This window comes from Triticum dicoccoides, chromosome 7B, assembly GCF_002162155.2.
Source record: "Triticum dicoccoides isolate Atlit2015 ecotype Zavitan chromosome 7B, WEW_v2.0, whole genome shotgun sequence".
NCBI lineage: Eukaryota > Viridiplantae > Streptophyta > Magnoliopsida > Poales > Poaceae > Triticum > Triticum dicoccoides.
In genome coordinates, this window is record NC_041393.1 from 462,166,188 (window position 1) to 462,183,117 (window position 16,930).

Consider the following 16,930-nt stretch of genomic DNA (forward strand, 5'->3'; position numbering starts at 1 on the left):
GTGGTTGCTTGTAGGCGGATGTGTCTCAGACCTAAGTTGTTGCCGCTGGACCGTGGTTACATGCATCCTCGCTTGGAGGCAGCGGTGCTGGGAGATATGCATGTCCAAGGTGAAGAAGTGGACGAAGCCCGAAGAAGCAATCTGTGTCTCCCTATCGCTGTGTCCTGCTCCTCAATATGTCACCTTAGTTATGGCCGCATTATCTCTCATGCTGCTGATTTAAACCTGCCCTACTCTTCTTCTCCTAGGCTAGTCGAGCGCTTCAGCAGGTGCCTCCCCGACGACGGGGAAGGAAAGATCAGAAGTGATGGCTATAGCGCTAAGAAATTGGAAACCCTAGCAATTGATCTTCTCTATAAACATTTGTGGCAAGGAACGTGGAGCCTGCTTCAGGGAAGAAGAGATGGATCACGTGAGAGAAGAGACCAGCTTGCATCCTTTATCGGAGAGACAATTTTTTTTTTTTGCCAATTGCCTAGTCCATATTGTCCATGTGTTCGATGCATGCAAACGTGTGGCTCTTGGAGTTTGTAGGTAGACCTGCTATATTGCTCTTGATATGTGTACAGAGCTTTACTTTTTATTTCCCCTTTTTCCTTTCCAATTCGGACATGCATCAGTTCATGCGTGACTGTATTGGACTCCAAACAATACGTGTTGATGTAGTTCTAATCAAACGGCGTAAAAAGGATTAACATACGTGAACAAACGTGGTGGCTTATTTTACTCTTGTTTTAATTATACACTAATAGATTGCACCCCTCGAGGCTGTCACTGCTACATAATCATCATCACTGTGACTCACTTTACAAAGATTCATGTCCACTTAATTGACATAACTTTCATTCCTGCAAACGGTATATTTAGCACATGCAATTTTAAAAATACATTTGAATTAACCTTTTTATGCAAACCTTTCGGTTTTACGTATTACTCAATTCCTTTCCATCGCTTCAAAACATAACAATTTAGTTTGTTTATACTTAACGCGTACCCAGTTTTTACACGAGCAGTAACTAAGATAATTTGACGCCAGGTCTCTCACAAAGACCTAGATTCTGCAAAAAGGTGGCGTCCTCCAGCAGGATAGCATTTATCGACCGACGATGGAAAAAGCGTCGTCCCTGCCCGCGGAACCTGTACCGACCTGTTCAGGCCTAGTACAACACTGTTCGTCTGCTGTATATTCCACTTTTCCAACTCTGCCTTCAAACTGTATATGCTCAAACGCTACTTTATCTGTCAATCGCGACGCACTGATTGACGCATTGGATAACGGGGACATATGTCCCCATAGACCAAACGTTCGCCTCCGCTTCTCTCTTCCATGGTGTCACGTCCATCCACGGCCCTCGCGCTCGCCCTCCCGAGCTTGGCCCCATCTTCTTCCACCCAGACAGCCACAGACGTGATGGAGGTCTCCCCGGCGAGCTTGGCGCCATCGTCAGCAGCCTCTTCTTGGGGGACGTCCATTCAGATGGAGCACTACGGTGCGACACCGACGGGCTCCACAACTGCACCGGTTTGGAGGACCTCTTTACAGATGCAGCACTACACGGGAGCTTCTTCGGCTTCAGGACCCGACGGCTCGACATCATTTCAGATGCAATAGTATGGTGCTGCACTCGCCTCCAGGCCAGCGCCGGCGGGTTCCGCGACATCCGCGACGGCCCCGGCCTGGATGACTTCTCTACGGCTGTCGCAGTACACGAGAGCAGCGAGTTCTTCGGATTCAGGACCCGGCGGGTCGACATCATTTGTGCCGGCGCTGAGGTGGAAGTTTTGCCAATGGGTTCACTAAGAATTTGGACATGAACTAATGATTGCCTGTAGTGGTAGAGGGTGCTAATAAATCCAGGTAAGCTCTTCCAAAATCTTCCCAACTTATCAAAGGTGGGGCTAATGCCCCCCTCCCCCGCGGATGATATGTACATAGGTCTACCTCAGATTAGTTTTACAACCTCATATTAACACTCAAAGGACAACATAAGGAACTGAAATAGGATACCACATATAATTGTTACATAAAACTAATGAATAAATATCAGTTGAATGAAAACATAAAACCCCTTTTCAAACATTTCATAGTCAAACGCACAACTTTGTACTTTCATAGGTAGTTAGATAAGGTATTCCTTGTAAAAAAGCAAAATGACATGTTAATTTCTTAAGTTGTAAATAAGTACTATTAAGCGGAACATGTAGAGTCACTGTCATTTCCAAGTTTCTTTGATCTTTCATCGTTACTACTTACTAATGGTAAGAAAAATCTCATCCATTAGCAAACTAGAAAATCACTATTTGATTGATCACCCATTTTATTACATATTTTGTTGACAACAATCATATATCAAAAGCACTGGTCAATTAATTCCATGAAAACCGGCAATATCGGTACTAGCTTTACAGGTTGATAGACCAAAGTAAAAGGAGTATGTTTACTTGCCTTGCACCATTAATTTAGCAATATCGATAATTCCATCAGGTCCAACATCATGTAGTTTATCTGAATCAAAATCATCTCGATAAAACTCAGCCAGTTTAGTAAGCTCCTCACATTATAGACAACACATAACTCTTCTCCTAGTCTCAACCTTACTTTATTAAAACTTTTTATGTATTCTGGAATTCCTTTCGGATTAGTCGTAATATGACAATTAATTTGAACCAGATTCTATCTGAATAAACGACTATGTGGGACTAGGAGTAGTGCATCATTTGTTTGCTTGCCTATAAGGATGGCCTTGAAGTACATGCTTTATTATATTTATCATGATATAATGACCGTCCTTTTTGCAAAATGTTGTTCCATACTAGATCAAGGTTTGACCAAAAAAGCAATCATATAATTAAGGTTGGATAAGACTTGTACAAGCAGGACATGATATGCTATCACGTGTAATAATATTTTGAATAGCAATTGTCAGCTTGCCGCTGCCGTTTGCTAGCATGAGGACGGTGAGAGAGATAATACAAATATTTTCTATGCCGGCTTGCCGCTGACATATGCCATATGTCAGCGTGAGGGTGATGAAGGTGACAAGAGTATTCAGATTTATTTTCCATTCGCAAAAATAGATTTATTTGTTTCTGTCCATTGCAGCGGTGAAGCAACTCAATCTGAAGATCATGCGTCTAGCCAGCTGCGAGCTACCAAATTGATTTATTTTATTTGGGCTTGCACACTTGCACTGAATATATGGACTAAAAAGACTTTTTGTCTAATGCAGCTAGGTAGTCAATGGGTTCAAATATGATTTTTTGTTAGGTTCAGGCATCAAGTACATGTAAAACGGTACGTTATCAACTAAAATGTTGTTGGTATTTGCACCCAATGTTTCGATGCTAGCTACGCCTCTGATGAAATGACAACTTCGATGAAACGATGTGAGATGGGTGAAAGTTGATGTAGTATATATTTCATATGGCACTTAACTTTATGGACGGAGGTCGTTCGGTAGCATAGTATATGGGATGGGAGAAAAGGGACAATGCAGCTATGTATCGGTTTTAGAGCAACTATAATAGAGTTAAGTCAGCTAGTTATAAGAAATAAACTAGTATATTCTTACTTAGTTGAAGAAAAGAAAAGACGAGAGCTAGCACATGCTCATATGTAGTTTGAAAAAAAAATAGTATTTTTCTAATCAACTATTGTATTCCCTCCGTTTCTTTTTAGTCTGTATATAAGATTTGATTCAAGTCAAACTTTGTTAACTTTGATTAAGTTTATAGAATAATATATCGCGACAAACAACGGTGAAAACAGATCGTCAATTAAAGGGACTGACTATGTGTAAGTGGACTGGTTTTTGTTTTGGGGCAAGTCGCCTGAACAAATTTTGGGGTCAGTCCATTTTTTACCAACGCGCTCACGTCCACAAGCGGCATGCGTGCATACTCACGAACACAAGCCCACCACCGAGACCCTGGCTGCATGCGTGCATGCTCTCGTACACAAGCCCAACACCGGGACCCAGGCTGGATGCGTGCTGCATGCCCAGGAATGCAAGTTTTTGCATGCTGGGTGATTCATGATTATACTGTTTAAACTTGGTTAGAAATGATTTTATTTCAAATACATAATTAAATAGTGTCACATGATCGTGGCAAAGGTAAAAAAAATAAAGGATTGCAACTATTTGATAGCACTTGATTTTTTCTAAAATGTAATGGATTAGTGAGATCGGTATTATCCTTACAAAAGAAAACTAAATGAAAACTAAAACACAAAAAACAAAATAAGAAACTATAAAAATATAAAAGATTAAGTTTTCTATGGAAGAATGAATTCGTGGCACTAGTGTATTACCCTTTGAGAAGAAAGAAATTTTTTATAAGAAAGAATGAAACCCTTTAAGAAGGAAGAAAATGAAAATAAAAAAAACATTTCAGAACTTGTACTGAAATTGCACTTTTCCAAATATGCAAAGAATTAGCATATAATAGTGCAATATTAACATTCTACTATAATTTACACACATATTATTAGTACTTGCATTTATACTTGCACAAAAAAAAGCTACAACAAACAATAAAAACGAAAATGAAGTGCTTTCTAAAAAGTAATGGACTAGTGAGTTTGGTATTATCCTTAAAAAAGAAAATAAAATGAAAACTAAAACAAAATAAAAAATGAAATAAAACCTTAAAAAATGAAGTTTTTCTATGGAAGAATGAATTTGTCGCATTGGTATTACCATTTTAGAAAAAATAAAATAAAATAAGAAAAATAATCAAAAAAGTGATTTTTTATAAGAAACTAGATAATTCCTCACGCGTTGCTGCGGAAATTCACAGTAGGATCAATGTTCATATAGTGAAGATGAGTAGCTCGACTCAAATATGAAAGATGGAAAATAAAACATGGATAAGTGATTACATATGATTCAAGTGTTTGCAAGGAAGGGAGTAACCTTATTTCCAAAGAAATTTGTTAAGTAGTCGAGGCATTTGAGCAAGTATCTAAGGCAATCTAGCAAGCTTGGATTAAAAAAGGATTGTACTACAACAGAATACATCAGTTGCTATTTACGGTTAAGGATGGCAATGGGTCGGGTTTGGATCGGGTTGAACAATATCAAATCCATATCCATATCCATGAAGCCGGTCTTTGCCCGCCCATGAAAAAATCTATGGGTGAAAAATTGTGTCCATGTCCAAATTCGATGGATATCCATTGGGTCCTCTCGAGACATATAAATAAGACTTAACACAATATTAACATAAACTCTTCCATTCTTCACCTCGTGGCAGGCTAGGTTTCACTTATGGTAAATCAACATCCAGTAACAACCTAAGATCATTTAGTATTTTTTTAACAGATGAGAATGACGAGTCATTTAAGAAGGAGATAAAAATAATGGAAGGGGTGTTGGAGTATGTTACGGAGGGGATTGACTATCAACTTATAAAAGTTACAATGGGGATTGTGTAATTTCTTATGCATGTTTTAGATTAAAAAAGTGTAAAATTGGAGTGGGACATGTGAACGTGGGGCCGGGATAGCAGATTTTTTCCCATTAAGTCAGACTATCGGGTCGGGATTGGGTATATCCATGGGTACAAGATTATATCCATGCCCTACCCACGTACAATCGGGTCGGGTTTAGGCGCCGCCCATGGACACAAAAGCATATCCAAACCCTATCCATTCGGGTCGGATATCCATGGATATCCATGTCCATGGATAAAATTGCCATCCTTATTTACGGTACACCCCCTTCCCTAAGAAGTATTAAGAGGACCATCTACATCAATTAAAAGATTAATCACCTAGTTAGATAATTAATTAGGGGCTACTTAATCCCTCGGCTTCTCTCCAAAAGAGAACGCCACGTACATCCAAGTAGTTGTTGCTGCGGCCTCGTCGGTAGCTTGCACCCCCGGCGCACCCATGCGCCCGTCCACGCCTGTTCACACAGAAGAGATAATCCCTATAGTAGACAGAGAAGAAACTGTAAGCACGTATGATGAAATCCCAACCTACTTCAATTAGGCACCTTCTCGATCTACAGCGAGCAAAGAAAATATACTAATGTCTTTAACGAACGGACACTTCTACATGTACGGCAGGACTGCCTTTATCCCCCTCCCTACGAAGAGTAGAAGCGAGGGGACATGTTCAGTACTAAGAGAGATAGTAGGGAGGGGGAGAAAGGCAGTCCTGCCGTGCGCCTTGTGCTCTCGGGTCGCCCCTTGCAACATTAGATGAGAGTTAGTTCATCCACAACAACTTGTATCTATTGCATGGATCAGAAACACGAACGCATTGATCAACACCATGCATTGATCAACACCATGCACGCATCCATCAGGTCAGGTATCAACACCAGGCACGCATCGACCACTTCATCACGTACAGTGAAAATCGGGATTGCGGAAAATGCAATGAACACATCTGTGGGGCCGTGGGGGGACAGTCTGATGAGTTTTACCGAGAGCCGAGAGTTTATATGTCCTACACATGCATATGGAATATAATATCACAAAAAGCAGCATAGAAGAAGTTATATGTCCTACACGCAGACTGGCATGGTGGAGGGATGAGGAAGAGCGCAATATCCATGGGGTTCATCTTGCTGCAGCAGCGTAGATGAATACGTGATGATTGGGTTGCGGGCATCAATCTCCTTCCACGAAAACGTTGGCGAGGATCTGATGCGAGTGCCAACGCTGGAAGGAGAGCAAGATCCCCGGCATCCCTACAACAAGGTTGAGGCGGCATCAATCATAGGAATCGTGATCGGGAGGCAATTACGAGGTGCGAGAGGAGGCGAGGGAGCGATGTGCAGAGAGATGAACATATATACATATGAAAAGGAAGTGGGAAGAGAACTGAAGGGGAGAAGACGCGAAACAAAGATAGTTATACAGGAAGGGGAAGCAGAGGAGGCCAGCTTGCTGGTGGTGCTTCAGAATTGCAACTCGTACTGTAGGGATATTTTTAAGGAAGATTAAGGGGCGTGCACTTCATTAAGGTCCACAATATTTATCCAGGTGTAAAAAATCTGATCCGGCCCAATAATGGCGCGCTTGCTTGTACAGTAGCGCTGCGCTGTTAATGTGAAAAAACCCAAGCTGGCAAGTGCTGCCAGGATTCCATCTCTGCACCTCCATGTTGGAGTACGGGAGGAGCTAACCAGTAGACCTAACAATCCTTGTTGCTAAATATGAAGCGTGCTAGTATAAGAACTAATACCAATGAAGAATCTGGACAATTTTTTTTGAATTTTTCCAAACTTTCCTTTGAAATTGTGAATTTCTTTTAACAAACGGGCAGTGTATCAAAATACGATAAGAAAAATTAACAACTCAGAACTATTTTCAAATTTCAAAAAATAAAACAAAAGACGTGAACATTTTTCGACAGACTGGTTTTTGAAATTCGTGAACATTTTCTTAAAACCCAAACATTTATAGAATTTTGAGAACAAAAAATTGATAATGGGAACAAATTTTCAAAAGCACAAACAGTTTTTGTGAATAAAAAAGGAACAAAATTGAAAACAAGAACATTATTTGAAATTGTGAACAATATTTAAAAATTGTGATCACTTTCAAATATGTGAACAAATTTTTTAAAATTGGAACATCTTTGGAATCTAAAAAAACTAAATATAAAAAGAAAATGAGAACATTTCTAAAATTTGTGAACACATTTTTTTGAATCTGTGAACAATTTTTGAAACATGAGAACATTTTTTTAAACATGAACAATCTATGAAAATTTGTAACACTTTTTGAGAAAATGAGAACATTTTAAAAATTTGTGAACAATTTTTTTTGAATCTGTGAACAATTTTTGAAACATGAGAACATTTTTTTAAACATGAACAATCTTTAAAAAGTTGGAACACTTTTTGAAATACCCGAACATTTTTGGAATTTGTGAACAAATGTTCGAACTGGGAACATTTTTTGTAATTCAGAAACTTTTTGGGTTTTGTGAACAAATTTTTGAAACAAGAACATTTTTTGAAATTCGATAACAACTTTTTGGATTTTATAGATAAACTGTTTTAAATTGCAAACATTTTCTTACTTTTGAAAAAAAATGGATTTGTGAACGATTTTTGCAAATCCCAACGTTTTTTGGAAAAGAGAAAAACAAAAACAAAGAAGAAAGAAAAAAGTAACGGAAAAAAAAGGAAGAAAAAAGAAACAGAAAAGGAAACAAAAAAGTAAAGAAAAAACCGTATGAGGAACTTTCTAGACGTTTCCTAAAACCTGAAAAACCGCTGGAACCTTCTAGGAGTTTCGTAAAATCGGAACCGCAAGTGATGCGAACAGTAGTTGATGGGCCGGCCAAGTTCTCGTGCGCCTGTGCAATTGCCCGACTCTTTGACGCAAAGAGCGTCAAATATGGTTTTCCGCGCTAGCCTCGGTAGCAGGGAAAACGATGATGTGAACGCATGAGAGGCCGGCCTATTAATAATTGAATTGAAAAAAAAGAATGCTGATGTGGCAGATCGATGAGGTGGATAACTTGCATGTCAAGAGAAATATGGTAGTGGGGATGAACTATTTAGGTATTATAAATAATGAAACCCTTTATGAAGAAAGAAAATGAAAATGTAAAACCTTTCCAAACTTGCACACAACTTGCACTAAAATTGCACTTTTCATATTTGCAAAGAATAATTATATAATAGTGCAGTTTTTGCATTTTACTATAATTTACACACATATTATTTTGTACTTGCATTTATAATTACACATAAACAAAAATCTAAAACAAACAATAACAAAATTTGCACAAAAATTACATACAAATTGCGCTTTTCCCAAATATGCAAGAATAAACATACAATAATGAAACTTTTGAAGAAAAAAAGTGTCCTAAGGGCATTGTTATTAATTTAGCAAAGAATAAAACAATAACTAAAAAATCAAAATAATGAAGTTTTAAAGGAAAAAGTGGACTAGTGACATTGGTATCACCCTTTAAAAAGAAAGAAAACCAAAAAAAGACTTGCACAACATTTGGCACTGAAATTACACATTTTGCAGTATGCAAAGAATAATTAGTTGTTTATGCCGATAGCACATTATCATAGAATTTTATAATTTTCACACATATTGCATAATATTTATGTGTATACACTTATACTCATCTAACATCCCAAAAATACCCACAAAAGAAAAATAAAAACCGACTAACAAAGAAAAAAAGCAAAAACACATAAAAACGGAAATAACATAGAACAAACAAAGGAAGAGATGAGGGCTGGATCGCATAATTAATAGGCTTTGGCCTAGTAGCAAATCGACAGACACAACTATCGGGTCAGTCAAAAAAAAAGAAGAAAAGAAAACAAGCCCAACACAACAAACAACAGAGGAATGTAAAAAAATGCAGCATGAATCTCAGAGCAGAAATTAATGGTCAGAAAATCGACAGATCCAAATTTGAAATTCAGGCAACTTGCAAGAAGCTAAAGTGAAAAATAAACTAAAACTAAAACTAAATAAGATTACTGAAGTTTTCACACTTCATTGTAATTTACACTCATTTTTATAGTACTTGAGTCTATACATTTACATTCACCCAACGTCCTAAAAATACCCATATAAAACCAAACCGACAATAAAAAGCAAAATAAAAAACACATACAAATGTCAAAGATTAATGTGAACTAACTCACATCGGTGGTTCCTACGTGTCTCACGCATTCGCGCGCACAAACAACATAGACACACATGTACGCATAAAAGAAACTAACACGCAGAAAAAGAGCAAAAAGTGCAGCGTACACGCATGGAGGGCAAAAAGTGCAGCGTACAGGCATGGATGCATGGCACCGCATGCAGCCATGCATACAGCTACTTCAAAGCAATTCACGCACGTACAGGCACAGGCATGGAGGGCAAAAGTGCAGCGTACAGGCATGGATGCATGGCACCGCATGCAGCCATGCATACATGTTCGGAGTAAAGAAAAATCGACTGAATCAAAAATAGAAAATCAGGCGATTGTTATGTAGCTAAACTGTCAATTAAATTAACTGTTTTAAATAAAACTTTAAAATTTGAAGGCAATAGAGAGAATCTTGATGATGTCATTGCATGCATGCATGATGGAGAGAGAGGGAATTAGCCGCCGCACGAGAAGACTCACATGCGGCGCCGTTGTGTAGTTAAGTCCATCTATCTATCTATCTTCTACTCCCTCCGTTCCTAAATATAAGTTTTTTTAAACATTTCAAATAGACTATGACATACGGATGTATGTAGTCATATTTTAGAGTGTAGATTCACTCATTTTGCTCTGTATGTAGTCACTTGTTGAAATCTCTAGAAAGACTTATACTCCCTCCGTCCGGAAATACTTGTCATCAAACTAGATAAATGGGGATGTATCTAGATGTATTTTAGTTTTTGATACATCTCTTTTTATTCATTTTGATGACAAGTATTTTTGGACGGAGGGAGTATTTAGGAACGGAGGGAGTATTATATACTTAAAATGATAGAAAATGAGCGGTGGTGATTTGACACTCAAGAAACTAAGATGTATCAACAGTGTAGATTAGACAAGTACTAGACGTAAAAAAAATTGAAACAAATTGATTTTGGTAGCAACGGCCTTTATTAGGCAATGTACGAACTCAAGCAATGGCGTCTATTAGGCAAGATACAAACAAAGGAAGACCTTGGTTTACTGCCGTACTAGCAAAACTTGCCCGTGGATTGGGAGAAAAATAATCATCCTTCATAAACACACCCGACAACTGTTGGAAATATTAATTGAACCATCTAAAACCAGAACATATATGGCTAGCACATGCACGACTAAGTGAGGGATGCACATATCATAACCTCTGGTTGGTCAGGTCAATATGGCGGCGACAGCAGCAGCCTCGGTGTTGTCAGTGGCCTTCTTCTTGGTGGTGGTATCTTCGACCATGGTGTTAGTGCAGGGGAAGTAATGGAAGCAGAAGCGGACGGAGACGGAAGAGTCGCGTCGAGATGCTCCCCGAAAACCTTATTGTCATTCTCCCGAGAAGGATCTCGAACGACAGGGTTTCGGATGCACCTGCTCTCCCTACCAACCGTGCACGCGGTCGTCGGGATGGGATCGTGAGAGGCAGCGCATAGCAAGGAACAGTAGATGACGGCTAGGTTACGCGACAGGGAGTGAGTGAACTGAACTAAGCTTCGACTCAGCACATTCCCGCAACCAGCGGCACGCGCACGCGTCATGACGAGGCGAGGCGAGGCGGGTGATGATGACATGTACCTAGGGTAGGGCAATAGACCTAGTCTAAGCACCTTACCCAAGGACACTGCCCTACATCAAAGACATCCAAAGGACAGCATATTTTACCGACTGGAATCACCACAGTACCCAACTCACTCGACTGAGTGATCACTCGGGTACCCCAATTCCATTCGACCATACCAGGATCCACTCGGAGAACAGAAGGTCTAAAGTCACTCTGAATGATAACGGTCGGGCGTTCACTCCGTAACCTTAATGATCATTTATGTAGCTTCAATGTTGGCGTTACCAGTAACGCTTCTATATTTATGTACATTGAACCCTGTGTAACTGAGGGCCGGAGGGGTCTGGCGAACTCTATATAAGCCACCCCCTCCTCAGGCACAAGGGTTCGCATCCCCTGTAACTTCACGCATAATCCAATCGACCGAGCTCCCGAGCACCGAGACGTAGGGCCGTTGTCGTGGTTCTAAGTCTGACAGTAGAATGGGGGGTAGGTATGGAGAGGCAAGATCCTAGCTATGGAGTAGTTGTACACATGAGTGTTTTACGAGTTCAGGCCCTTGTCGAAGGAAGTAACAGCCCTACATCTCGGAGCCCGGAGGCGGTCGACTGGTTTATGTGTATATGAGTTGCAGGGGTGCGAACCCTTCTACCAGTGGAGGGGGGTGGCTTATATAGAGGACGCCAGGACCCCAGCTAGCCCACGTAGCAGAGGGTTAAAGTACATTAAGGCCCGGCGTTACTGGTAACGCCCTACATAAAGTGTCATCATGACCATTAAGACTACTTAATTACACACCGTTTGGATACAGAATAGATCCTGAATTCCTGATGGTCGAGTGAGTCTTCATGGTCGAGTGTCTTCTAGTCCGTCGAGTGGAGTTCCTCTTGGTCGACTGAAAGACGGCTTCTTCTAAGAGATGTCCTTGGGGAGGGTACCTTGGACAGGCCCGTAACCCTATCCTAGGTACATGGCTTCATCAGTAGCCCCCGAATGGATCGAGGTTTGAGTGAGGACGGAGTTGGCAATTTTTCCGACTTGCTTTCTGGTACTGTAAAGGTGTTTTCCCTCAGGATCAATGACTTTTAAGTGAGGGTGTCAACTTTCTTCAGTCGCCTTGATCCATTCTTTATATCTGTCGAGTGAACTTTATGAACTTGGAGATTTCCGAGCGACGGATCGCAGGAGATCTTTTGTCTGACAAGTTGCCCTGTTGGTTAGCGGATTTAGTGGGATCCGGATTTTGGGAAGCGCGTAAAGCGGAAAACGCCGCGGTACTCGGACGGGATAAGGCAGGGACGCCTCGATCTCCGCACCGCCTTTTTCGCCACGTATCGCATGCGCGACTGTTTCAGGATTTGACAGGATTGCCTGGGCCTACCCGTCAGTCACTCGGGAGTGACCCCATATAAGGAACCAGGCGGAGGTTTTCCGAACAGTGCTTCCTCATTCTATCCTCCCTCGTCTCCAGATTCATCTGCTGCGCTCGCCAACTGCCCAGCACCGCTGCTCCGTTCAGGCTTCGTCGGCGGCAATGGTGAAGGAGAAGACGGCAGCTTTGGAGCGGGCAAAGAAGGCGACGGCGCAAGCGAAGGGGAGAGCGCCCAGTCGGGGTGGATCCTCGTCGCAGTCTCGCCTGCCGCAGGGTTGGATCCAAGGAGATTGGATCCGCTCGACCATCACCCAGAAGGACCTCGATGACCTAGCCAATGAGGGGCTGATCGAGCACGGAGCAGCGAGGCTTCCGGGGACGGAGTGTCAACCGCAACCTCAGGAGGGTGAGTGCGTCCTCTTGGCGACTCATGTAGATCGAGGGTTTTCTTTGCCGCCGCATCTTTTCTTTAGAGAATTTCTGAATTTCTTCGGAGCTCAGCTTCACCATTTCACTCCGAATTCCATCGCCTATCTTTCCGCCTTTGTATCTCTATGTGAGAATTTCTTGGGTTGCCGGCCGCACTGGGGCCTCTTCAAACATATATTCACTTGCCATTCTCAGACGGTGAAGAAGGCCAGCCCCAATGACGAGAGAACTCAGGTGATCCAGATGTGTGGGGGTCTCGGGGTCCAGATGAGGAGCAAGAGCGCTTTCACTGCTATGACCCTTCCCGAGTCGGTCAGAGGGTGGCAGTCGACCTGGTTCTACTGCCAAGACCGGTCGACGCCAGGGCAGTCAACCGGGCTCCCTCCCTTCTCCATGAGTCGAGTGAACAAGCCCTCCTCTCTGAAAGTAGTTCCGGAGGAGAAGGCTCAAGTGAAAATGTTGATGGAGCGAGTAGTTCAGTTGATTCGTGATGGTGTGACCGGCATGGACCTTCTGGAGGTTTTCCTTCGGCGGCGCATCCAACCACTCCAGTACCGGGGCCACCCGATGTGGCTGTATTCTGGTACTGAAGACACCAGTCGGGTCCACCCAGAGGAGGTCGATGATGCTACATTGGAGAGGTGGATGACTGCCATCACGGGGAACAAGGACAACCCTCGGGGAGCTAGGAGGATCGTTCCACTCGACCAGTCTTATGAGGTGGACAAGGTACGACTATTTTTCTCCGATTGCTCCGTCCATTCTGTTTTGTCGTAAATCGGTCGATTGACCTTTGTCTTGCTTGCTGTCTTTCAGGAAACCACTGAGTTGTACTCGATGCCCAACGGGGCGCAGGCGCAGGCCGAAGAGGAGGAGGGAAGCGGAGGCGAAAGTCACGAAGAGTGGGAGTCGGACGCCGACGAGGGTGAGGAAGACGCAGGTTCCGACGAAGAAGAAGAGGAGGAGGAAGAGGAGGAGGAAGTTGCACCTCCTCGTTCCGAAAGGAGGTCCAAGCTCGCCCACGATCCTGCGGCTGATAGTGGCAAGGGAGTCGCGCCAGCTGGGCAGTCGACCAAACGCCCTCGGACAACTTCGCCGGCGCCGACTGAAAAGGCATCGAAGCAACCCCAAGCGGCCCCGTCAAAACCGGCGAAAGCTCTACCGAAGATGAGGATGGAGATCCCGATTGTCTCTAGGTAACGGTCATAACTCACGTTTTTCATTTTTGGTCGATTCAATCGCTGACCGACTAGTATTTGCAAATCGCAGTGCTGCTACTTCCGAGACTTAAGCCAGGCATGAGGATCAAGAAATGGAAGATGCTGCGACTTCTCAGCCTGGTATGATCCACGCAGTTTTGCTTTTGGTCGATTGAATCTGTATTTTTGACTTTGAACTTCTTCTGCAGCTCCACCTAGCGTTGTCATCAATCTTCTCGACGATGACGATGAAGCGCCCCTGAGGCATAGGAGGAGAAGGAAGGCGACTGCTGGCTAGGCTGCTCAGGCTGTGTCAGCGCCTGGACCACGGATTCCAGAAGGGAGCAACGTCGCTCGGGCTACCGTGTCCTTTGCGGAGCCATTGACGGTTGCCCGCCCTTCATCATCGAGTGCTGACCCGCCTTCTCTCTTCTCCACCTACCATGTCCCGGAGGATCAAGCAAGCGCTGCCAAGGAAGCCATACGTCAGGCCGGGATTATGATGGAGCAGGTGAAGGCGATCCGAACTGCCAGCCAAGCAGCTTATGACGCGAGCTCAGCTCTCCAGAGTAATGTCCAGGTTAGTTGAATACCGACTGGAAATCTTGATATTTGTCATGCACCCACTGGGTGTGTCGATTCTTCGGTGGACTGCTGGCAGTCGACTATATTCTTTGTGTCTTGAGATTTTTCACTTTACTCGTGCCACTCGACCATGGTCGAGTGGAACAATGAAACTGGTGGGGGCACGCTGAGTGCACCCACTGGGTGTAGTCCCTGAGACCGTGGTCGATTGCTGGCAATCGGCTATGGTCTGATAATTTCTTCTCTTTTTTTTAAACTGCTTCCGGTCGACTGATCGACTCTGAGTCTAGCTGATAGAACTAGTGGGGGCACGCTGAGTGCACCCACTGGGTGTAGTCCCCGAGACTACAGTTGAATGTTTTTATTCGTCTGTAGTCTTAGAAATAGTACGATTTTTCCTTTTAGTCACTCGGAAGTGATCTGTCATTGACGTCTGTCGATTGAACTTTCGCAGAAATCTTGTGACCTTGTTTCTCGTTACACCGAATTGGAGAACAAGTATATCCAGCTTGAGCTTGATCAAAAGCTTGTTCAAGAGAACTTCACGAAGGCGAAGGAGGAGGCAAAAGGTATGTTTGGTGAGAATCTTGACGACTGTCCTCGCTTCTTGTCTGTCTCCGAATCTGATCTTACTGTGATTTTCGCAGAAAAAATGAAGGATGCTCTGAAGAAGAAGGACCTCAACCTTGCCGAGGCGCAGAAAAGGGCTGCAGACAAGACCAGGCTTGCAGAAGAGAAGTTGGCTTCCGTCAACAAACTCGAAGAAGATAACACTCGACTGAAAGACGCTCTTGACGTGGCCAACCAAGAAGGCACTCGACTTAGGAATGCCAATATGGTCCTAGACGACAAAGCCGGTGAACTGGCAGGAAAGAAAAATGACTTGGAGCTTTATCTGGGAGGACTCGCCAAGAAGCTGTTCCTCATGCTCGAAGGTAACCTCTTATCTCCGACTGGTAGTTACTGACTTGTTGTAAGGGTGTTAGCTTATCCTTGAATCATGCCCACAGAGTTCTGCCAAAACTTTGAAGAGGAGACTAATGGAGTGGAGACTGGCTTGGATCCCATCAATTCTCCGGTGAAGGATGAAACTGCTATGAACGTGCTCCGCCTCGAGTCCTGCATTGCTGCAGTGGTCGATTACCTTGCAAGACTGAAGGCCGCTACATCACACATCGACACATTGCTCTGGCCAGAAGAAACGCTTCAGAATGACCTTGAGTCGCTGATGACTCGACTGAACGAGATTCTGAGTCGAGTGCAAGAGTGGAAGAAGTCTTCTGCCCGGTGCGGTGCTGACATCGCACTGTCCTTGGTCCGCGTCCACTGCAAAGAAGCGAGAGAGGACAAGCTGGTGTCTCTCAAGGTGGCCAATACTAGGAAGCATGACTTCCGTTCTTTCATGGAGACCTTCATCGCGGCCGCCACTCAGATTGCAGATGGGATCGACCTGGACGAGTTCGTTGTGCCTTCCAGCCCTCCGCAGGAGGGGTAAAAAACTATTATGCTTGATGATTTGAATTTGCCTCGGAATGCCGAGTGATTTTTGTAACCGCCAAACTTTAACAGGCTTGATGCCTGAGCACTTCCGGGCCCGTAGGACGTTATCCGAACTTGATTTGCCGTTGAAATATGTTTGCTTCTTTTGGACAACTATCTCCTTTGGGTTGGAATATATGTTAGCATCTGGAATGCTCTTTTGCAGGTAGGAGTGAAGCACAAATTGCAGTCGACTTGTGCTCGTCATGTTTGGGCGAGTGCTTGGTCGCAGCCAAGCCTCCGAGTGAGAAACTTGTTCTCCACTCGGAAAGATTATAGAAACTTAGGCGAGCACTGGGCTGCAGCTAAGCCCCCGAGTGGGAGGCTTGCTCTCCACTCGGTAGGATTTTTTAGAAACTTAGGCGAGCACTGGGCTGCAGCTAAGCCCCCCCGAGTGGGAGGTTTGCTCTCCACTCGGCAGGATTTTTTAGAAACTTAGGCGAGCACTGGGCTGCAGCTAAGCCCCCGAGTGGGAGGTTTGCTCACCACTCGGTAGGATTTTTTAGAAACTTAGGCGAGCACTGGGCTGCAGCTAAGCCCCCGAGTGGGAGGTTTGCTCTCCACTCGGCAGGATTTTT